This window comes from Cryptotermes secundus, unplaced genomic scaffold (genome assembly GCF_002891405.2).
Source record: "Cryptotermes secundus unplaced genomic scaffold, Csec_1.0 scaffold189, whole genome shotgun sequence".
NCBI classification, from domain to species: domain Eukaryota; kingdom Metazoa; phylum Arthropoda; class Insecta; order Blattodea; family Kalotermitidae; genus Cryptotermes; species Cryptotermes secundus.
In genome coordinates this window covers 547,602-572,259 of record NW_019742555.1, presented here as the reverse complement: position 1 = coordinate 572,259, position 24,658 = coordinate 547,602, and the positions used below count along the sequence as shown (strand labels likewise).

General features: G+C 43.8%; 1 long non-coding RNA gene across 1 annotated transcript in view; it reads right to left on the bottom strand.

Annotated features, from left to right (window-relative positions):
- The window catches only part of LOC111873306, a 47,204-nt gene that overhangs the window by 6,866 nt on the left and 15,680 nt on the right, over positions 1-24,658 (bottom strand). Inside the window, exon 2 of the long non-coding RNA XR_002844372.2 lies at positions 24,431-24,493. This is a non-coding gene — a long non-coding RNA (uncharacterized LOC111873306). The remainder of the gene's footprint in view (positions 1-24,430; positions 24,494-24,658) is intronic.

Below are 24,658 nucleotides of genomic sequence, written 5' to 3'. Positions count from 1 at the left end.
TATTGTAATTAATGTACCGGGGTTTTGAAGCGTGGCGCACGCGCACTTAATGATCGGGAGGACCCACCATTAGTTCCAGAGACCGCACCCCCCACCCCTCCCTACAAGAGACAACTGGGTTGTTAAGAGTAACCGCCAACCCCATTAAAGAAACCCACGACTATTTTTTTTTCATCATTCATGTCCGGAATTCATGCTTCTTAGCATTTAATTGTACGGATGTGCGTATCTTCACCTCGATGTCTGGAGTAAGAATTCGCAATACGGAGTTACTTACGAATTAATTGCATTTTAGCCCTATATGATATACTTTTGACCGCCTATGTGGTCTAGTGGCCAGAGTTCCTGGCTACAGATCCAGAGATCCGGGTTCGATCCCCGGCGCTACCAGTCTTTCTGAGAAGTAGTGGGTCTAGTATGGGGTCCACTCAGCCTCGTGATGATAATTGAGGAGCTACTTGAATGAAATAGCAGCGGCTCCGGTCTAGAAAGCCGAGATTAACGGCAGTGGGGATTCGTTGTGCTGACCACGCGACACCCTCTATCCGCTAAAGTTGGCACTAACTGCTGTTCTCTATATAGGCTACGAATGAAATGTTCAATAAATTAGACTTACGAGATCTGCTGCTCTAGCAGCGGTGACTGTGAAGATTAATGTCTTCTGAGGCATGTCGTGTAGTTTGGTAGATTGGTGGCAAAATTTCAGAGGAATAATAAAACGGAAGGTGGCACGCGGTAGCGTATTTAGTTGAGGCACTATTCTACAAGTCGGAAGGTCCCAGGTTCGATTCACAACGAGGTCACTGGATTTTTCAATCGACCTAATTCTTCCAGCCGCACTAGGGCCTTGGGGTCAACTCAACGTCTAGTAGAAATGAGTACCAAGAATTTTCATGGGGGTTAAAAGGCGGCCGGCGCAGATTATCTAGAAAATGTGAAAACGTGTGAGCTTCGATGTCTCACAACCCTATGGACCTCCAAGAACTGTTACAAGGATAGCTTTACCTTTTTTACTATAGATGAAGTAGATTCTCCGAAACATTCATAACTCTCCCCGGCAACAGGCATCTTCAGCTTAAACGAATTACTATAATTTCAATTTACTTGAAGCCTGTATTATATATCTAATACATGCATATAACTAGTTTTTATTATTCTTTACTTGTCATGGCCACGTAAAGAATTATCATTATCATCATCATCATTCTGTTAACTGATACTACTAAATCTGTTCATGACACATGCAATAATAATTGCGGGTTTTGTTTTTGTTTAGACCTACAGCGGTAATTATGTCATTTCGTTCTTGTTATTACGTCCTTAGTGTGTTTTCCATTATGTGTGTTCATATTCTTTGTCCCTCCACATGCCCCAAGCCCATGCCTCTAATTATCCTTTCAGCTGTTGACAAGCACTTTAATAATAGAACTGAATTATCACTATCGCCATAGCAGGCATACCTCAATCACTATAGTGGTTAGTCTATGGTCTAAAGGACTAGAGATTCAATTGTGGACAGGAGTAAACGTTTCTCTCTTCTCTATAGCATCCAGACCTGCTCTGAGGCCCACGCAACTTCCTGCCTAATGTGTACTGGGCGATCTTGCCCTGGGAGTAAAGCAGCCGAGGCGGTAAACTGATATTCACCTCTACCTAGAGTCGAATTTAAGAATGAATGGTGCTATACCTCCACTCCCTTCTACATCTTCATAGCGAGGTTGCCAATTAAACACAGAGATAATTTTACATTTATATTTTGTCGTTATTTTAAAGCGAATAGCATGTGAGTAGAGCTCAGGACCTCCCACATGCGAAGCACAAGCCCTAGGCACTCAGCAAAGACAGAAGGCAACCTGAAATGTCCCGGCTCAAGAGAATCATTTCTGTAAACAGGCGAATGGAGCTCCGTGGAGGAGTGATCTTTGTTGTTCCGGTGCGCTGCCCACAGGCTCGGCTCCCCTCACTTCCGGTCAGCACCGGAATTCCGGATCGGAAGACACAAGACGATACCAAGGAGCAAGCAGTCTTCAGCAAGGTGGCGGAGCCAGGCACGGCTGCGCGGTGTTCACGTCGGGCTGCAACCCAACTACGCGTGCGTGTGGCACAGCTATGGCCCCTTTGGTACGTCGGCCACTGTACCAGACCCGGATGGTAGATGAGTTTGGGGCATTTGGTGGAATGACAATTGGCAGGGGAAACCGAAGTACTGGGAGGAAACCTAACCCAGTGCCAATTTGTCTACCACAAATTTCACATGACTTGAACTGGGATTGAACCCAGGTCGCCGCGCTTGAAAGCCAACGACTAACCGCCTGAGTTATGGCACAGCCTAGTGACCCCTTTCCTTCATCTTAGAGAATCGTCTATTTAAATGGAGCTGTTTCCACACAGCCACTCAACTGATCGGTGTTTCTCTAAGGCCCTATTTCTACAGTCATTTGTGGTGCCTCTTAGAGAACCACTGATCAGTCGTGTAGCTGTGTGAAAACATCGTCATCACTGTAGAAACAGCTCTCCTTGAGCCATAGCTTTCCTTAGAGGATTCTGCCTACAGACCATCAGGTTTTCACTTCCTTGGATTAGCAAAAATATTTGTTTGAAGAGCAAGCCCTGCGATCAACTCCCAGCTTGGAGGACCTGTATCCTAACTCCGTGGCCTGAAGTCCGCAAGTGAACTATACCGACCGAACTACCGCCGCTTGTCGGCGAAGTTAGTGTTTGGCCTGTATACTAACATCTTTATTTAAATAAAAAAAGGTAAAAGGTAACTTTGTCTCTGTGCTAAACTAATTAAGCACTACGCCATGATATTGTATGGGGGATTGGATGTATGCATCCACATTTTCTTGACCTCGGCACTAGTTGGAGGTGAGCGGTCAGCTTTACCCCCCGGTACCCATTTGATAAGAGGTTGGGTGGTCCCCAGAGCCGGTCTGGACGACGCGGAGAAGAGAAAACTCTTGACGCTACCAGGACTCGAACTCCGATCCCTCGCTCGTCCAACCCAAAGGCAGTCACTATACTGACTGCGCTATCCCGGCTCTCTATTTAAATTAATGATTCGCTAAAACTCACCACAAATTTTCTTGGGGAATAGGGCCTATGCTTAGTAAGCAGGGTACAACCTAGCCCCTCTCAAACACAACACCGCCAGACGTTCACTACCCTACTTAAGCCTTTACAGCAGGTTCGCCGAACCGTATGGCTGAGGGGCTAATCCTGATTCTTACTGGTAAGCTATCGACTTAATGTTTAAACTATGAGACCAGCTACAATCTCTTACAATTTTCGCAATCTTCCTCAGTTCCCACTCACTCCATGTAGCTGAATCCTTCTTGAGGAGTTAATGTTTCTTTAGCAATTGAAAGGATTTCCCAAATATTTTATGGAACCCGAAGGTTCATTGCCGTGTTCACAGCAGCCCGCCACTGGCCCCTATCCTGAGCCAGACGAATCCAATACATAGGTTCCCAATCTATTTCTTTATGATCCATTTAATAACGTGACATAATGAATGACAGGGACATCCACTGCTTAGTAACGACTCGATGAACACCTACACGAGGCATAACAACATGCAACAATAAAAGAACTGTTTGAAGCGGCGTTTTCATGGTGGTCCTTGCTGAGTCTACATAACGAGTTGAGGGCTACTTCAAGGGTCCTGACACCACGACGATCTGATTGGCGGTAAACCGCTAGTCGTAAAGTGACATTTACTTTGACTTGTGAGGTGGTAGCCAGCCGGCAACGAGCATAAGGAGGAGAATCTCCATTGCTGGGAACCGTAACCGAGCTGTGACTAGTGAAGACTCTAACAGACTGAGAGTCAGCTTGTACTTCTGTAATATGTTAAGTGTGAAGATTAACGAAAACGTTATAATTAATTGTAATTACGAGTTTTAAATATCAAATAAGTCTAATTACGAATCCATATACCGTGTCTAGTCACTAATACTTTAGAATATTATCCCCACATCTACTCCTAGACAATCCCAGTTGCCTTTTCCTTCAAGTTTTCTTATCAGAACTTTGTATAAAAGTCTCCACATGCTTGTTACATGCCTTGCCCATCTAACCCTATTTTGTTTTATCATTCTGATACTACTTGGCGCAGAGTGTAAATTGTGAAGTTCCTCATTCTGTAGTTTTACCAATCTCTCGTCATTTCCACCCTCTTGGATCCAAATACAATATTTTCCTCAGTACCATGTTTCCAATCACCAAGTCTCCTGAATTCCTGCAGGCTAATGCTGGGATCCTATATCAAAACAGAGCATGGCCCCGCTTTTCCCTGTAAGTACGAAGGAACGCCACCCGCTGGACACCGATGTTCAGCTCCTGAATTCATAGATGAAAGAAATAAAAGTATTTCAAAACAGCAGTTGCCTTGACCAGCAATTGTTGAAGAACGGACCTGCGCATTTGTGTCAAGATATAAGAAGTGCGCCCATTCACCGCGTGTTGTAAAGCATGCCAACTTAATGAACCTGACATTTCACTGCTTCAAGTAATCGTTTTTTTTTTTTTGTAAATAAAAACAAGTGTGTGACGCAGGTCCTCCGGCCGGGGTGAAGGCCGGTGATACAATCTCTTCGCCATTTTCTGTGCGTCACAAAGTTACGGTGGTCTGCCAGCAATTACCCTTCATACCCACCAATCATCTGGGAGGCGTGTTTTCATTACCAGAGGCTCTAACTCGTTATTTACTTCTCAGCTCACGTTAAAGACAATGACTGCGTTTTACAGACAAATGTTGAGGAAGAGTAAGGCATTCTGGGTAATATTGCCGTGTAGATCAAAGATGGACCGATCGCAGTTGTCGCGCGGCCTAACGCATGAACCGTCTTCACCAGCTACAACACTGTGATAGTGGGTTCGAATCCCACTCAACGCATGGATGTCTGTATTGTGTGAGTTTATTCTGTGTGTTGTGTTGTTCTCTGTGTAGGTGGAGGACTCGAGACGGGCTGACCCCCGTCCAAGGAGTCCTACCGACTCTGTATAGATCAGGAAACTGAAAAAGCGGCCAAGGGCCAGCAAAGGTCTGTAGAGACATTAATAGAATAGGTCGAAGAAGGTTCTACGTTTCTCAAAATCATATCGCATCCATCTTCAGGGTCGAAGAATGAGACCAGAAAGAGACTGAGAGAAAGCTGAGATGACGGTAGAGGTTGTATGCTCCTCTGAATTATAAAGCTGTCTCCATATTACACGGCGTTACAACCCAAAATACCGTACTTTCCTTAGTCACTGATGTGAGAACCTCAAATCCATCACGTGCTGAGGAAAGTGTTTGGGGCTAGGAATTGTGGCGTAACATTGCACTGGATATATATATATATATATTGTGACATGACGTCTAAAAGCCGGAATAGTTTATTGCTAGACAACGGCTTAGTAAAGAGTATCCCGCGGAAATGAACACGAACGCACCAGTAGAACAACTNCTGGGTAATATTGCCGTGTAGATCAAAGATGGACCGATCGCAGTTGTCGCGCGGCCTAACGCATGAACCGTCTTCACCAGCTACAACACTGTGATAGTGGGTTCGAATCCCACTCAACGCATGGATGTCTGTATTGTGTGAGTTTATTCTGTGTGTTGTGTTGTTCTCTGTGTAGGTGGAGGACTCGAGACGGGCTGACCCCCGTCCAAGGAGTCCTACCGACTCTGTATAGATCAAGAAACTGAAAAAGCGGCCAAGGGCCAGCAAAGGTCTGTAGAGACATTAATAGAATAGGTCGAAGAAGGTTCTACGTTTCTCAAAATCATATCGCATCCATCTTCAGGGTCGAAGAATGAGACCAGAAAGAGACTGAGAGAAAGCTGAGATGACGGTAGAGGTTGTATGCTCCTCTGAATTATAAAGCTGTCTCCATATTACACGGCGTTACAACCCAAAATACCGTACTTTCCTTAGTCACTGATGTGAGAACCTCAAATCCATCACGTGCTGAGGAAAGTGTTTGGGGCTAGGAATTGTGACGTAACATTGCACTGGATATATATATATATATATTGTGACATGACGTCTAAAAGCCGGAATAGTTTATTGCTAGACAACGGCTTAGTAAAGAGTATCCCGCGGAAATGAACACGAACGCACCAGTAGAACAACTACCGTTTCTATGTATCTGCAAGGTAAACAGAACTTTATGTCAACTTATTATCCAATGGGCACGCCGGGTTTTTTCTCAGGGAAAAGCGGCCGGGGCTTGAAGCTGACAAGTAGCGTTCTTCTGGTACCGAGGTTAAGAACGGTGAAGCTATGTCTCCACTCCACCCTATGTCTTCATGGCATAGTGCTTAATTAATTAATTAATCAAAGTGACAACTTTACCTTTATCTGAAATATTTTTTGGGGTCCGTCATAACTTGAGTGCGAAATCTAAACTATTTTTTTTATTGCCAGTGGGGTTGGACTAAGTTCCTTGTACTGCGGCCACTTCTGGCCTATTGTACCAGCCCCAGATGATAGGTGAGGGTGATTGTGGAACAATTAGTGGAATGAAGATTGGCAGGGGAAACCGAAGTACTCGGAGAAAACCTGCCCCAGTCCCACTTTGTCCACCACAAATCCCACTTGCCCAGACCCGGGATCGAACCCCGGCCGCCTCGGTGGGAAGCCAGCGACTAACCGCTTGAGCTATGGCGCGGCCTAACTAACTACTAACTAACTTCATGAAGCTGTGCCCTTCTTGAGAAGTCTCCAATTGTGCAGCTACTCAAGAACTTCCCAGCATTTTATGAAACCCGAATTTTCATCACCGTGTTCACAAGAGCCATCCACTGGTCTCAATCCTGAGCCAGATCAATCCAGTCCACACCACCCCATTCTATCTCCATAAGATTCATTTCAATATTGCCCCATTCATCCACGTCCTTTACTTCCCAGTGGTCTCTTTCCATCTGGCTTTCCCACCAATACCACTCTTCTCCCCCATTCGTATTACATTCCCTGCACATCCATCCTGCTCGACTTGATCATTCTAATTATACTCGGAGAAAAGTACAAGTTATGAAGTTCCTCATTATGCAGTTTTCTCTCACCTCTCTTCGGTCCAAATATTCTCAACACCCGGTTCTCAAACACCCTGAGGCCATGTTCCTCCCTTAACGTCAAGACCAAGATTCACACTCATACAGAACCACAGACAAAATTATAGTTCTGTATATTCTAGTTTTTATGGAATGGGAAGGAAATTCGTGTGTGTCTGTGTCCAATGAAATCTCTGGTATGGCCAATTTGGTTCCCGGAATGCGTTTGAAAACAGAAGCTGGCAAATTTCTGATGATGACGTAAAGGCATACGTCACTGACTGACGGTGAATAAATCATTTTTAGACGCATCATAATAATAAGCCTACTGTACTCCTCGCGTAATAAGCTTGCCTTTACGGCGATTCAATCAAGAGAAATAAGACTAGTTGGACACGCAGCACGCATGACAAATGAGAAAAGGAGCTAAGAGTCTAACAAAGCAGCTTGGTTTTCGTGATTAGAAATTTTCTGCTAAGTAAAATAGTCTCTCTGTGGGGATGACTGTGTCAAATCTGAGGTGCTCATGAAGATGACAGTCCTCAGGGATGTGACGTCTCTTATACCCTGAAGATGGAGTCAGAAGTTCTTCCGTAACAATGGGATCTACCAAATGACATGGCGTCTCCTCTCAGAAGGCACTGATATTTATACCATAATAAGTATATAAGCAATTTGCATGACGGATCAGAAGAAAATCACGGAAGACCTCAAATAACATAGTCGGTCTCCGGGCCTAGCTTTGAACCCGTCATCATACGAATACGAGGCAGGAGTGATGTTCGATTGGCTGCGAAGTTAATTTTTTCTGACATAAGTCTCTGTAAAGAACACTTCCCTTAAAGCTATCTTTGTAACAGGCCATGGAGGTCCACAAGATTGTGAGACGTCGAGGCTCCCACATTTTCTTTAGTCAATCGACTCATAGATGGTGGTGAGGATGACAGCCTTACGCGCCGGCCGGCCACGCTTTTCCCCCCAGGAACATTCCTGGCAATCATTTCTGTTAGAGACTGTGTCATAATACGGCTGGAAGGATTAGGTCAACTGAAAAGAAAAGATCACCTCATCGGGACTCGAACCCGCGACCTTCCAACTTGTAACACAGTAAGAACACTTCCATTATACATATAAATTTCAAACAGGAAGGTTTCCGATTCTGAAGCGGTGACTATGATGACTAATATCGTCTGCCATGTCGTGTAGCCTAACAGACTTTTAGCGACATTTCGGAGGAATTTGTCGCCTATATCATAAGACTAAAAATAAGCCCAATAAGCACAGTGAGCCGCTCCTTACTTAGCTCCCTATTTATTTTTTGCTTGCTCAATTTACGCTTCGAACTTGACAGAAAATTTCTACCAATCTACACGGAATCTCATTGAAGAAGCTTATGCTTTTCAGGCAGAATACTAGCCTTCTTCATCCCCAAAGAGAGCAAAACCGAACTTTCACAGATGTTTCATATGTGCTAACAAATTTGTGGTTTCCAGTAGCAAGCACATGACAGTTCTGTTCCTCAGCTGTTGCCCTATGCAGGGCTAAAACATTGACGCCCAACAATCCTTTCACACCAGTGGGCCTTGATAGACTGCACCTCACACCCACATCTCCTCCCCCCCCAAAGAAAATTATCTGCGGGAATTTCCAAAGTTTTGTGGAAGAATGACATCAAGAAATCGATGTCCAAGAATGTGTTTATGTATTGTGATGCTTGGCGAGCGGTGTATATTGTCGCATACTCGCAATCAAATCATAACAGCCGATAGTGGACAGAAATATAAATTACAGGCTTCAAGATTCTCTTCTAAATAAGCATCTTTCGTTAAAACGACAGCTGACGACAAAGAGACTACTGTTGGCGAATGCCATCTACAAGAAGGATTAGACCTACCTGCGACCGACGCATGAAACCATCTTTCAGCGCACTGTGTTACTATAATATCGATCACAGTGGTCGTGTGGTCTAAGATACGAACTCTTTTCGCTCGCTTAAACCTTAGGATCGTGGCTTCGAATCCCACTCAAGGCATGGATATTTGTCCGCGTTTATTCTGTGTTGTCCTGTGTGTAGGTAGCGACCTACAGACTGATCCCCCATTCGAAGTGTCCTACCGACGGTGTAGAGGATTAAGAAACTGAAAAAGCGGCTAAGTTCCAACAGAGGGTTGTAGACCCATAGAGGTTACTACAATCGAATGCAGAGTAATTGCTGTTACTGTAAACTGATGAAGGTAAGGTAAATTGTCCCTGTGCTTATTAAATTAAGCACTATGCCATGAAGCCTTATGGGGGAGTGAAGTTATAGCTCCATCATTATTGATCTGGGCACTAAATGAAGATGAGCGGTCAGCTTCACGCCCCGGAAAATTTACCTCCCGTGAAATCGCCCCCCAAGTACTCACTGGATATTAGGCTTGGTGGGCTCCAGAGCCTGTCTGGACAAACCGATCAATTTAATTAAAATTAGTTTAAGTACCTATTTACATGCCCACCTATGTAGTATTCTTTATGTACCTATACGGCCTACTGTTTACTATCCTCGCAGAAATATGTTTGCACCTGCAATGAATGAACATCCACACAAATGAATTCCCTTCTTCCGCCTTGACGTATTAGCCTCTCTGGTCTGTTTCCCATCAGAATTATTCTGGAACCATGGATCTTATAAACAGTCGGTAGGACTCCTTGGATGGGGAACAGCCCGTCGCAATGCCGCTACCTACACAGGACAATCCAAATACAGGAGAATCGCTAACAGACATCCATGCCTCGAACGAGATTCGAACCCACGATCCCCTATTTGAGCGGGCGAACACATTTCGTGCCTTACACCGCGTAGCCACTGCGATCAGCATAAATTGTGCATGAGCAAAATCGTTAAAATGCATTTTGAATCGAACCCGATACATAGATTTCCACATTTGTAAGCCCTATTGAAGAGACAAAGTTGTCCGTGTTCTTAATTAAGCACCATGCCACGAAGAGTTAGGGGGCAATGGAGGTATGGCTCTGCGCATTTTTAGCCTCGAGGTTATATGGGCGTGTGCCGTCAGCTGAATGCCACGAAGAAAGGAGGCTCAAAGCTAACCTCTGGATAGAACAGAGAGCAGGCTCCGGAGAGAGGTTCGTAGCTACGGGAACCAGAGAAATCTTTACATCGACTGGAACCGCAATGACCCACCGCCCAGCCCAGAGTGCGTCCAGAACACATCTAAGGTGAGTCAGCGCCAGATTGTGATGCAGAAAGTTACTATATTCTATTTATACAGTACTACGCCATCGCTCGGGAAGTTGGTCGCAGACTTCCCTCCCACGTAGCCCCGGAATCGAATCCAGGTCAGATCACATGGGATTTGTGGTGAACAAAGTAATAGTGAGGTGATTTCTTTCCGATTCCCTCGGCTTCCTCTGCAAATCCTCATGCCAGCATCACCACATCATCCGGTGCTACACAGAGTCGATAGGGACATAGTCCCACCCCACTAGCAATAAAAAACAGCTTCGTCAAATAATAAGTTTAAAAAAAAACTATATCTGTAGAGCCGCTCACGGTAGCCCAGCCGTCTAAGGCATGCACTATCTTCGCTCGCTCGGGAGCTAGAATCGTGGATTCGATTCCCACTCAGGGCATGGATGTATGGTGTTTGTGTATGTACGTTTTTCTGTGCTTCTGTACGGGTAGAGGCCCAAATAGGGGCTGTAGCGCCAAAGAAAAAAACTATATCTGTACAACAAGATAAAAAAAAACAAAGTCGCCATAACGGATATCTCGATGTACACACATCGATCTGCCCACTTAAATTATGACGTACCCACGAAAATGTTGTAGACGAGGTTTAGTCACTATCTTGAATTACAGTTGCAGAGAATGACATATGCCATTGTTATTCTGAGTGACGCAGTCCCTAACGAGTTCCTGCTGTGGTTGTTAAGATAAGCAAAGAGCCTCATAACTGGCCGGCAAGGATCGAATTATCTCCAACCTGTACTTTCCTTCGCCACTTGCAGCAGACCTGCGAAGCAGTCCCTGGTCCGCTTGTAAGATGTCATTACCACCTACAGACCGGTCTGTAATTTTGCTTATTAAATACACCTCAGGTCCAGCGCCTAGGAGCACAGACCTTTCGCGAAGCTAATAGTCGCTCACTTAGTCCAGACCCCCCCCCCTCACCTTCGAAGCTGAAGTTTTCATGCCTACATATTCCGCATGGTCTCCACTCTTGAAGTTCTTCCGCTCATGAGTGCTATATGTCCTACCCATCTGATCTTCCCTGGTGTGATCTTAATAATATATTGTCACGTGTATGTGTGTGAATACAGACGGGGTTTGGATTGGTGCCTCGATTTGTTGACTACTTACAGATTATATCTACAATTAATTATAACGCTATCGCTAATCTCCACACTTTATAAATCACTAGAGCACACGCTAAGTATTTTTCAGCCCGCAGTGCCTTCACTAGTAGTTACCTGGTAACGGCTTTAACAATGGCTATTCCTCTGCTTCCGGGCTCAAGTCCTCTCTACATGGTGACTCCCTTCCAACTGAACTCAAGTCTTAACTTCGTCCCGCTTATAGCTCCCCGGCACGGATCACCGTAGAAAACACCGTTCCTGAAAGTACCTCTATTGTTGTGTGTTGATTCCTTGCCGTGAAGACGCCGCTCAAATTGCTTCAGTGGGAACGTGTTTTGTTTGTGAAGCGCGTTACCCAGCAATCCAGCGGTCGTTGCTTAATAACGGCTGTACACTCCACGGTATGTTGAATGTGATGTTCTCACAACTATAACTATGTAGAAGAGAATCTTCAGGGCAGTATACGAATGTAGTTTATAAGAAGACCGACGTTTCGGAGGAATACATCGCATCGTCAGGATCTAGGAGTAAAGCAAGTGCAGGACAAGAAGAAGCAAGCGGCTAGCAGAGTACACAATGCTACGACCCAGATCGTATCACATTATCATTCTTCAGAACATATTTAAGATTACAACTTGTGAATCTTGTCATTACTGAGTTTGCTCCCGTCACTCGAAACCCGGTTCTCTTAACACATCAACTCAGAACACTCTTCTCCCAGGCGTAAGTAAAGCTTTACCATCACGAGTTCCTTCCGTAAATGAGCTTAGGTTTTAAACTGATCGTAAAAATAACATCAAATGTAATGTTAGGGGGGTATAGAATTACTTCGGGAGCTTCAAGTGTGAAAGGTGGACGGAAGAACAGGGTGAACAACTCTGTATTACGGAATGAGGGTGAGGGGTGTTATTTTTAAACATTTGGTTATATACTGGAACAGTATATCCACAATAGGAGGATGGTATGCAAGCAATGCCTACCCTGTATTTCAAACAAGCGCGCTTTAAAGTAAGCTCACGATTTATTGGTGATAGCACTTAAAAATATTCTGAATATACCAAGAGATTTAAGAGTTGTTCTGTGAATTTATGGGCAATAAAATGCCGAGTGCCACTGAAAATTTAAATAAGGTATCCATCTACATTACGACATCTGAGTATAAATTTTGGCAACAGAACTTCCTGTTCAAATATTTATGATCATCGGGTCTACGTGCTCTATATATACTGCAACGGGCATAGAGCCTACATTTTCCGTATTTAATATAGCGATCACAGGTCCTGCATGTTCCGTGCTTACTGTATGAAGCATAGAGCCTAACTATATGCATCACAGAACCTACATGTTCCGTATCTAATGTATGGATAAAAAACATACTCCGTGGTTTTAGTCCGCAAGCGAACTATACCGACCGAGCTACCGCCGTTAGTCGCAACTTTAGCGGATAGAGGGCGTCGCGTAATCAGGGCAACGAATCCCACGGCCGTTAATTTCGGTTTTCTAGACCTGAGACGCTATTTCCTTGAAATAACTCCTCAGTTATCCTCACGAGGCCGAGAGAACCCCGTTCCAGACCCACTACTTCTCAGAAAATCTAGTAGCGCAGGGAATCGAACCCGGGACCTCTGGATCTGTAGTCAGAAACTCTGATCACTAGACCACAGAGGCGGTCCACTGTATGGATCATACGGCCTAAGTTTTTCATATCTACTGTATGGATCATATGGCCTAAATGTTCCATATCTACTAAATGGATCATACTGCCTAAGTGTTTCATATCTACTGTATGGATCATACGGCCTAAGTGTTTCATATCTACTATATGGATCATACTGCCTAAGTGTTTCATATCTACTGTAGGGATCATCCAGCCTAAATGTTCCATATCTACTATATGGATCATACTGCCTAAGTGTTTCGTATCTACTGTATGGATCATACGGCCTAAGTGTTTCATATCTACTATATGGATCATACGGCCTAAATGTTCCATATCTACTGTATGGATCATCCAGCCTAAATGTTCCATATCTACTATATGGATAATACGGCCTAAGTGTTTCATATCTACTGTATGGATCATACAGCCTAAATGTTCCATGTCTACTCTATGGATCATATGGCCTAAATGTTCCATATCTACTATATGGATCATACGGCCTAAGTGTTTCATATCTACTTTATTCAACATACGTCCTAAATGCTCCACATCTACTGTATACTTCAAAGATCTTAGAAGTTTCACACATAATGAAGGGAACATAGGCCCCATACAGTCCATACTGCCGTCCACACCTTCAATGTTCAAGCAATATTAGGTACTATCTTAACAGTTGAATTATTTGACTGAGTAAACTTATAAAAAAAACGCATACAGCATGCCCGGTTTGAATTTCGGCCTCGACACTGGCTAAGCTGACTGGTGATCTGTGTGGTTTCCTCAGATCCTCCAGGAAAATACTATGATATTACTTCGAGGCAGGTCACGACCACTTCCTTCCATATGTTTTCGAATTCATTATTCACTGTCATCCTATCATTCCACGCCATATAGTCTACATAACTGACAGCTTCGTAAAGCGAACCATAAAAGACGAAGGAATGAAGGAAGGAAAGAAGAAACAATAAATTATATAGGTCTAGAAAGAGAGAGATTGGGAACAAAAGACGGAAAAGTAGAGAGAAATCAAGAAGGATAGAAGACTAACACACTGCTCATTAAACGACGAGTAACCAAACGAGGCCCATTCCTGATTACTAAGATGTGGCAGGATTTGTAATGGTTAGGACACTTCTACGAGAGACGGGAGCCTGGAAGGACAGCAACTCTCTGGCAGGTAGGGCACCTTACCGCCGTACACCTCGCGACGCGCTCTTTCATGAAGGCCAGCAGGGATATTAGACAGCGGGGTGCTCCTTATTACCTCTAAGTGCAGTTCAGCTCTGGCAAATCTCTCAATGCAAGACAGGGATACAGAACAGGAGGCCAACACAGAAGCAAAAGTCATACTCGTCTTTGAAAAGGGGAAAACCAGATTTCAAGCAAGTCACATTCTTAAAAGTACTACTCGTATCTCCCAGGATGTGATGTCGTGAGGTCAGGTAGAAGTCCACATAACTTTCAGAGGAGCATACTGTCGAGTACAGACCCGTTGCTAAGCGGTGACTCTGTAAACAGCGACCGTTTCAGGACAACGGCTCGGTAGACACTTTCCCGCGGCAGCGAATACGCACACAACAGTAGTTACTGTTCTATACGGGATGTTGTCTATGTTGACCGTGCCGAGATGTTATAAGCAATGGACGAAGTTAATTCAGAGACAGTTCTGTATGGGAAGCTGTGAAGGAAAGTGTTACTTGCAAGAGTGCTGCTGTGAGGAGAAGATTTTATGTGACATTTGGTATAATTCAGTGAGGCTGTTATAGCTCTTGTGTTAAAATCCGTTGCCAGGATACAACTAGTAGAGACTGTAATAGACTGAGGACACTAGTCTGCGTGTGTCAGTGATCTGTAAAGCGTAGTCACTAGTCGTGAATTGTCAATAAATCAAAATCGCCAATCCAAATCCCATCTAAAGTCACTAAAAATTTTGACAATACCCTCTTCATCTTCAGGATTGCAGATATGCTAGGTAAGTGACAAGAAGAAAGTAGGTAGAGTAAGCCAAAATATCCAGTTTGAGACGGAGTTTGTATCATTTATCGTATGGAGTGCAACAGGATGCTTAAATATAATATTGCAAAATATCCAGGCCTGTAACTAATCTTGATTTCCTTGCGCTGTTCATTCAGCTTACTCCTTACTTTTCCTCATTGGTTGAGCGTAGAACCGTTGCTATGCAACGATCGCGAAATGGATGGATATAGCAGGGTCGTTTCTGGGCAACGGCTCTGTAAACACGTTCCTGCAGTAAGAGATACGAACGAGCCGTTAGAAGAGCTGTGTTTTCTTTGTGGTTCATGCCGAGATATTATAAGCAAGGGACAATGTTAGAACTTTACCTTTATGTGATTGATGAAGTTGTCTATTGAGAGAGAGACGTAAGGAAACAATAAATAAATTCATCATAAATTTCTACGTTCTAATGGTTTAAGAGTCACAATTATTTTTCAACATTTTCGAGGAGGAGGACCCCCAGACCCCTGACAGTCACAGCTGGGATGAGCTTCACACTCACAAGTTTCCCCCACCCCCATTGCTTGCAATCTCAAAGTTACAACAAAGTGTGTTATATGTATAATAACATGGAGAACCATATAGCTGTTACAAGAAGACTGAAGGACAAATAGAAAGTGTCATATCCCCATTTTGCTTTAAAACCATCTACATTTCAACAGCTTATTTGGCAACGTCGCGTCTCGTAGAATCGTTGATGTCTGCCGTGGTCCAAAATAGCGAATGGCGATGTTACTGCTGTAAACTTTTAGTAGGTCGAACTTATTTTTAAACAAATACCGATTAGCGCCATAAACTACAGGGCTGCGTCCTTGTAAAGACGCTATCGAACACCCATCAATCATTCAATCGCGACGCCTGTAATGGGCGCCAGGCATCTGTACTGTTTTCTTGTCCGGCCAGGCGCTGCGCTAAGTCAGTACCTTCTTGTTACGAACTGCCGCGTTAAGGCTTGCTCAGAGCCCGACCGGAACGCGTGAACATTATCCACTGTGTGAGTGCATGCCGTACTCTGTGGGAGCACTACAGTGTAGTTCTATATAGCACCACTGCCGTTTTAATTGCATAGGCAGAAATGTAAGGTAAGGTAAAGTCCCTGTGCTTAAGTAATTTAGCACTACGCCATGAAGGCGTATGGGGAGTGGATATATAGATCCACGTTTCTTGACTTCGGCACTAGCTGGAGATGAGTGATCAGTTTCACGCCCTGGCCGCCTTACCGCCGAGGAAAGGGTCCCCGTTACCCATTGGATAAGGGGTTGTGTGGATCCCAGAGCAGGTCTGGACGAAGTGGAAAAGATAAGCAGAAAGGGAAAGCTAAATTTTGCATAGTATGGATTTCTCATCCATCAGTGTGGCCTAGACGTCCTCATTGTCTCCTCGTCCAAAATCCGATCACCGCATTGGCTGTTTTTAAATGATAAGTAATTTGTAGCTACAAATAGAGACATATTTAGTGGTCACGATTTAGTGGTGACTATACTCGTACATGGCCGGTCACGGTAGCCGAGCGGTCTAAGGCATGTACTGTCTTCGCTCGCTTGGAAACCGGGATCGTGGGTTCGAATCACACTCAGGGCATGGATGGTTATTTTGTGTGTGTGTGTTTTTCTGTGTTTGTGTACAGGTAGAGGCCTTGCGACGAGCTGATCACCCGCCCAAGGAGTCCTACCGAATGTGTGAGATCTAGAAAAACCGAAGTGAACGGAGAAGTTCATGGATGTAGGCCTAGGCCCACTGGGGCTGTAGTGCCAAGGAAAAAAAATAGCCAGCCTTAAGCGCAGGCCTGCCGCCTTTTAGCCCCAGGAAGATTCCTGGTACTCATTTCTGTTAGAGGCTGAGTCGACCCCAGGACCATAGTGCGGGTGAAAGGATTAGGTCAATTGAAAAAAAAATCCAATGACCTCATAAGAATCGAAACAGCGACCTTCCGGCATGTAGCGTAGTGCCTCAACCAACTACGCTACCGCGTGCCCTCTAGAATATATAGTGTCGAATAGTAGAATGACAGATGAATGGGGAATTGGAAAGGATTTGGAAGGAAGCAGTCGATAACACATTTGAAAGATTATCCTGTAGTACCTGGAGAGGTTGAGGAAGACCTCAAAGAACTCGGTCAAGATATCCTGTGTCCAGACGGATATTCGAGGAATCTCTCTCTCTCTCTCTCTACTTTTGCTCCCACTTTGGAGCACGGGGCTGATTTCTCAGTTTCATGATCGTTTTACATTCGATAGTACTCCTTGGACGGGTGATCAGCTCGTTGCAAAGGCCTCTACCTAAACACAGGACAACACAAACACCCATGCCTTGTGTGGGATTCGAAACCATGGTCCCGGCTTCCGAGGGAGCGAAGACAGTACATGCCTTAGATCGCTCGGCTACCGTGACCGGCAGTCTTCATCTTAGGAAAGACAAATTGCAATGAAGAAAAATAGGATTGCCTTCACGAGCTTGGATGAAGCCTTGGCTTGATGTGAGTCTGTCCGTGAGTCTGTGTGGGACGAAATTTGCACACAACTCCCTCTTCCGCAAATCTTCAAGAAGGATTTGATGAATCGTCTCCTTATTTATGTTTAATTCAACCGACATCATTCTGAGAGCCCATTGACGATCTCTTATCACCATTTCACGGACATTTGCAATTGTGTCTTCATTTCGCGAGGTTGAAGGAGGCCCGCTACTTTGATCATTCAGAAGATCAGCACTCCCGTCTTAAATCGTTTAAACCATTCAAATTCACTGCTACGTCTTGAGGCTTCATCGCACCACAGATTGGACTAGCTGGCCCATGCCAAGTGTTGGTAAGAGGTAGAACTGCACTTACATAGCAGTAGTTCGTTTCATCACCACCTGATGTGAATGCTGCAGCACTGGTCGAGGTACTTCTTTGCCATACCACGTAATTCTAACGTGGGAAATTCTTGGAAAGGATTACTTGAAAGACGAGAAATGAGACATGAAAGTGGTGTTAAAGCTGGACTTCGAGAAACACTTTTTGAGGAAGAGGGCAGTGAGATGAATGGCTGATTCAATGGCATACCAGGAGGAAGATTGGACAACTTCCAGTAATTGCGGTACGACCGATGTTTAGCATCCTGTCAGTTTATTGCTTTCAGCGAACATCTTTCAAATGTGGCTGGCTACTCTACCCATGTCTTCTGAACAGTCCGTCGAGTTAAAAACTACCAATCACCATCTGCACAAGACCAAACATCACTTCTACGTGTACATATTCGGTCCCGGTCGGGAGAATAGCTATCTATCCTCAGAGAGGGACATCATGATTTTCCTGCGCCCCTGAAAGCAAATTTCGGTATAAATGTGAAGTTATCCCTAGGCTTAATTTATTAATCACCATGCCATGAAGACGAATGAGGAAGTGGCGGTATAGCTCCACCATTCCTGTCGTCGGTATTAGATGTAGGTGAGTGGTCAACTTTACACCCCAGCCGCTTTACTACTACGGAAACAGCCCCCAGTACCCAGTGTATAGGAAGCTGCGTGGGTTTTACTGCAGATCTGGAAGTTGTGGACTTTAAGGTCATTTATTTCGTGGTCGCACTGCTATTCTGACTGAGCTATCAGGTAAATGCCGGTGAGGTACCTCAAATTAGACTAAGGCTGCCTCATTCCATATATTTAAAATTCATTCTTCCATAATCATTCGACAGCCTGAAATGCTGATAGTGTCAATTCATAAAACATAAACAAACAAATAAATGAAATTTCTACCGGCATTTGACTTGGGTTCTACTCCCGACTGCGGCAAAAATGTTTCGTTTATATTGTTTCAAGGTATAGACTACATGTTATTCGCCCTCTGCTCCAGACAGAAGCCTTCCACCAGAGATACTTCCTCTATTCGTTTCTCTGTCTTACGAAATTGATATATTTCCAACTTACATCATTAACAGCACCGAATAGTAGAATTATTACAGAATAATGAATCTAAAAGGATTTTGAATGCAGCTGCCATGGCCTATTTCAAGGTACTATCCCAACAGTCGCTTAAAAGGGCTGGCGAAAACTACGAATACCCAGTCACGACAATCGATGTTCTACCTGGGATTCGAACAGGGCGTCTCCCGAATACAATTTAGAAGATGTGAGACAGATTACGAATGATAAAATTAAAAATTGATCCTCCGGTCAATTAACGACGCAATTTCAAGCGTTACATTCAGAATTAAGTGAGAAGATGAAGAATACTGTCTTCTGGAATATAACGCCGTTTAGTCCATTGAAAGTCACCCGATGTTTCGAAGGGATATATCACCTCCATCTTCAGGATAGAATTATCCGAGCAGAAAACAAGCGTGAAAGCGGATGACAAGCAGAATTCTGATTGGATCTGCTCTGATTCTGCTTTCAAGCTCCTTTCTTGCTCAGGTTATTCTTCCACCCTGAAGATGGATGCGATGTGTCCCTCCGAAACATATGGTGACTTTCAACGGACTACACGGCGTTATACCCAGAATACAGTACTCTTCATAAACACCGCTGTTAGAACTTAACATCCTGGACGTGAGAAGATGATTGTGAGTAATAAACAGGTTTAGAAAGAAATAAACGTTTTTGGCTTAGTTGTGCGTACTATCTCAACATCCGTTAGAGGAGAACCATAATAGCCTGGACAGAGTTGACTGCCAAATTGCTACATATAAAATTACTTACTCCTTTAATTTATGGGCCTCTAAGAACATTGGCTTCCTACACGACATACGTTCATTTTTACCTATTCATATATTTCTTACATCAAGACTCCATGTCTTCACTTTCAGCTCTCTTAAATCATTCTCTAAATACTCCAACCACCTCGATATGAGGCGTCTAGCCTTTCCTGTACCTTCTGGCTTCTATGTAAGATTACAAAGAAGTTACTGTACCGCACTGGCGTGAAGAAATGGACAGAAACATGACAAAATATCGATGCTATGCCTGTCATTCAGGTCCACCTAGCAAAGGGTCACGTACTCGAAACGTTTTCCTCCGAAACATGGACCTGTTCTTTTGTTTTGCTCCAGGCACGTGATGATGGGCAGCTTCCGGCAGAAATGTTGTTGCTGGGAGAGCACTCCCCACAACCAGACAGCTCACCGCACGAGTATTGTTACCGCCGTACACAACCGTTTATACGATAAATTCATCTGGCGGCACGGATAAAAGAAAATTGTATCTGTGCTTAATTGATTAAGCATCACGCAATGAAGACGTATGAGGGAGTGGAGGTATAGTTCCACCATTCTTGATCTCGGTTCTAGATGGAGATGAGTGGTCAGCTTCACGCCTTGGCCGCTTTATCCGCAAGGCAAGAGCCCCGTTATCCATTGATTACGAGGTTGGCTAGGCCCCAGATCGATACAGACGCTGTGGCGTAGAGAAAAGATTTTGGCTCCTGCCGGGAAGCAAACCCTTTCATCCATCTCTGGTTCGTCACTATACAGACTGAGCTATCCCGCATTCTATCCAAAGACACGTAGAGAAGAACTAAACAAATTAAAACAAAAACGAATGGGTTTATGCCATGTTGGATTTAAGTTTCTCACTGCGGTCGCTATGAGGACATCTTCGGCCACAAAGCTCTGTGGAATCTGGCGAAATTTAACCGACGTTTCGGAGGAACAGACCGCATAAACTTTGGTTGAATTTCACCTGGCTACACGGCGTTATATCCCAGAAGACAGAATTCCTCAGTTCTTAAGTCTCTCGTACGTAGAAACTGAGATAATACGAGAAACAAAGGTCCAAACTGTGAAGCTCCTTCTTCCTCTTCCTCTTCCTCCCTCCCTCTTCCGTCCTGATATCCTCATCATCGCTTTGTTCCCAAACACAATGTGTGTGTTTCTTTCAGAGTGACAGACCAAGTTCTACACCCACACACTAAGATCCGTACTACACAAAAACAAAATTACATTTTTAAGCGTGAGATTCCTATCACTTGCAGGGAGCTGTATTATCGAACCGGTTGTTAGTGTCAGCTGTCACGTGGATGTTTCTTATGTGCACAGGCTCGAACCAGGGTACGTGATGTTCACGGGCTGCCAACTTCAGCAACCACCAAATTAAAGAGGAGAAATAAAAAAGACTGTCTTTACCACGCACGAGGAAGCCCAAACCTGCCAGCCATGGAGTCCACAAGGAGGAACGGAAACAAAAACACATCACAGATTCCGACCACAATCCGTGGCTTCGGGGCAAGACTGACATAAGGGAACTAACCTGCCTTTATTAGAGTTCCGAACATTTAACCACATGAAAGTACTGCTTACATGAATGATACATATATTTTATCAGCCTACTTCCCTTATTTTGGAAAAATAAAAGAAGGCTTATAGTATCACCATGCTGTCTGTGTCTCTGTGAATCCCCCCCACATTCAACTTTCGAACTGCTGAACCAATCTTTATGAAATTCGGTATGTTTATCACGGTACCTAAGCCCATCTGAACTTCATAAATCCCTCCCATCAGTCCTTGTGTCTGTATGTGTATCCCTTGTCGCTGCTAGGCAACGGCTCGGTAAGAACGTTACCGCGGCAACGAATACACACGCAACAGTAGAAGAATGGTTGGACGCGTAGTCTTTTATGCGTTACGTGTCGTATCAAAGGTAAGTAGGCTACTAGTTCTCCCCACAATTTGTTCTGTTATTAGTGAAAAACCTCCTCAAAATTCAAGGTGAAAATCTGAATCTGTAGCTGTGGGTTTTCGCAGGCACGCGTACACCTTCCACCGGTCTAGCCTCACATAGTATAGGGCCTACACTATGAACATGGGAAATTCTGGAAAAGCAAGATGGAAGGGATAAGCATTTTAATAATGACATAGAGGTACTCATTTTCGGCATTAGATCGACACTCTTAACCTGGACAGTGAAGCAGCTTCTTTCGCAGGGGTTACTTTGTAAAAGCGGCGTCTAAACCAAAAATCCCTTACAGTCAGAAGTATCCTTGAAAATCCCTTAAATCGAAGATAAAGTACACGCTTTAGTATGCACGCTGTAGTATGTACTGTGTGTGTGTGTGTACGTAAATGAACACTTGACACCATGCAGTTTCGAAACTGAGTACGTCGTCGAGTAAGGAATTTCAAAATTAGCGCTGGTTCATCGTACTCCGAACCTGAAAGTGGAGGCAGTATCCGAAACGTAGGAAATGTCTCACATCTACACGGCACAAAGACCCTAAAAGCAATATAAATATAGTAAAGAGAAACAAGCGGTCAAGAAAACAGAGACTAACGGCCGTGGGGATCCATTGCGCTGACCACACGGCACCCTCTATCCGCTAAAGTTGGCACTAACTTCGCCGACAAGCGGCGGTCGCTCAGTTGGTATAGTTGGCTTGCGGACTACAGGCCAAGGAGTTTTTGTTTGTATAAAGAGAAGCAAGGTACAAGAGGAAGGAGAAACTGAACGTAACGTCAGAAAATAAGGTGAAAACGGAAGCCGATGAGACGGAAGAGCTATGTGTAAAATACAAGGAAAAGCAGTGAAACAGTAAGAACAGGAGCTGAAGGATGCAGAGGCTAACTGCAAAACATAATGATACCTGAATTTGTAACGGCATTAATGCCAAGATTATAGACGTCTTTAACGAATTAATACGGGGGATTTATATTATTATTATTATTATTATTAGTAGTAGTAGTAGTAGTAGTAGTAGCAGTAGTAGTAATACTAGTATAGTATATGTACCGGTTTCTTACGACGCTGTCAGTATATAGACTACATAGCGTCAGATCGTAGGTTGACTGATGAATGAACTAGAAGGGATATGAAAGGAAGCGATCGTATACTAAACGAGGTACTATCCTGAAATTTTCCTTTATGGATTGAGGAAAATCACACAATACCTCAGCCGGTGTCGAACCCGAGAATGCGGGTCTAGAGTGCTAACGCCACTTCAACCAGCTAGGTGGATATCTACAAGGGTCAATGACAAATTAAGGGGCCTCTGTGTTTTTATGGAATTCCGAATCTGATTTGGGACCCACAGTCTCAAGACCAGGGCTATGAACTGATTCGCTTAGTTACTGCTGATGATGTACTTAGTCCGCTGTTACGCTGAGACACCGATACGTGCTGTTAGATGCCATTGGATAATTTTCCTATTTACGTCCAAGTTAGCAAGTGAATCCATTGGTGGGCCAATAAGCACGTGCTACGACCATGATTGGTTAAGGGGAGGAGTCGTTATGGTTTTGTTATATTTGTTATCTCCAAGATACACTCTGTACCATGTTAACCGTGAAACATATCACATCCATGGAAAACGTTATTCTTTTTTCGAAAGATTAATATAGTAATACAATTAATTAAATAAATAGAGTTTAATAAAGTACATAAAAATATATGTCATATGTCCTTGTGGGAAATTGCAGGATATATTAAGTTTAATTAAGACATAATTATTGTCGCTGTTTCGATAGGCTTGTCTCCCACTCAAGGCCAAGAGAAGGGACTTCCCAGAACACTGTGAATAGAAGTCTGGTAACGTATAGTTTTCAGAAGCATTTCTCATTCATAAGAGTACAGGAAGATCTAAGTGAAATATTTCTCCTAGATAAAATTTGTCCAAAATTTCCACACGTTAAACCCCATCCTCAACTCATATCGACATCTTCTATGAATTTATGACATCACGTATAGTCTCATACAGAGGTACCAACATTTTGGAGGAACACATTTCCTCCGGTTTAGCTTGAAGTTAGAGGCAGTATGTGAAAGCGAAACGTTGATACCCAACTATACGGACACAACCCAGCATCATAATCACAATATTGTGGCGTATAGACCCGTTGTTCCGAAGTGACTACGTAAGCGACCGTTTCTGGACAACGGCTCGGTAAACATGTTCCCCCGGCAACGAATACACAAACAACAAAAGAGTTACTCTTGGAAACGGATTGTTTCTATGTGGTCCGCGCTGGGATACTACTACACTAGGGACAAAGTCAGTTGTTATACAGTTCTGCAATGGAGGCTGTGAAAATAGAACCTAAGCGCATGAAGCTGAAGAATCTCCACTGTTAGAAGCCGTTGTCAGGGAACGGCTGATGAAGAGACAGCAGGCTGGAAAATAATTCAGCGGGTACTGTGGTGATCTGTGAATTGTGGAATTTAGCGGTTGTGCTGTAATTGTTTGTAGTTCCGGGTCGTGTGTTTAAATGGTAAATAAATCCATTCACCAAACCAAACCCCGTCTATAGTCACCCCTACGCGTGGAAATATGTAACTGGTATTATATGCAGAAATATAAAACGTCATATAAATCATTTTGAAAACAAATTAATATTTTCCAATCTGTTCACTTTAACGCATTAAAGAATTCAAGAGAGCGTGATACTCACAGAGTGCTCTCGGCCGCCGTCGGTCCATCTTCTCCGAGGTCTAGCTTCTTCTCTATCAGAACCCTGAAACCAAACAGAGCCAACATAATTAGACAGGAATAATTGTTTTATATTCTAGTTCCAAAAGTCTAAATTCACTTCTTACACAAAATGACATGGATTTTGAAAGAAATGACGTGGGGGCATGTAGATAATGGGGGGGCCCTCTGAACATTTTGCGGGGGGGGG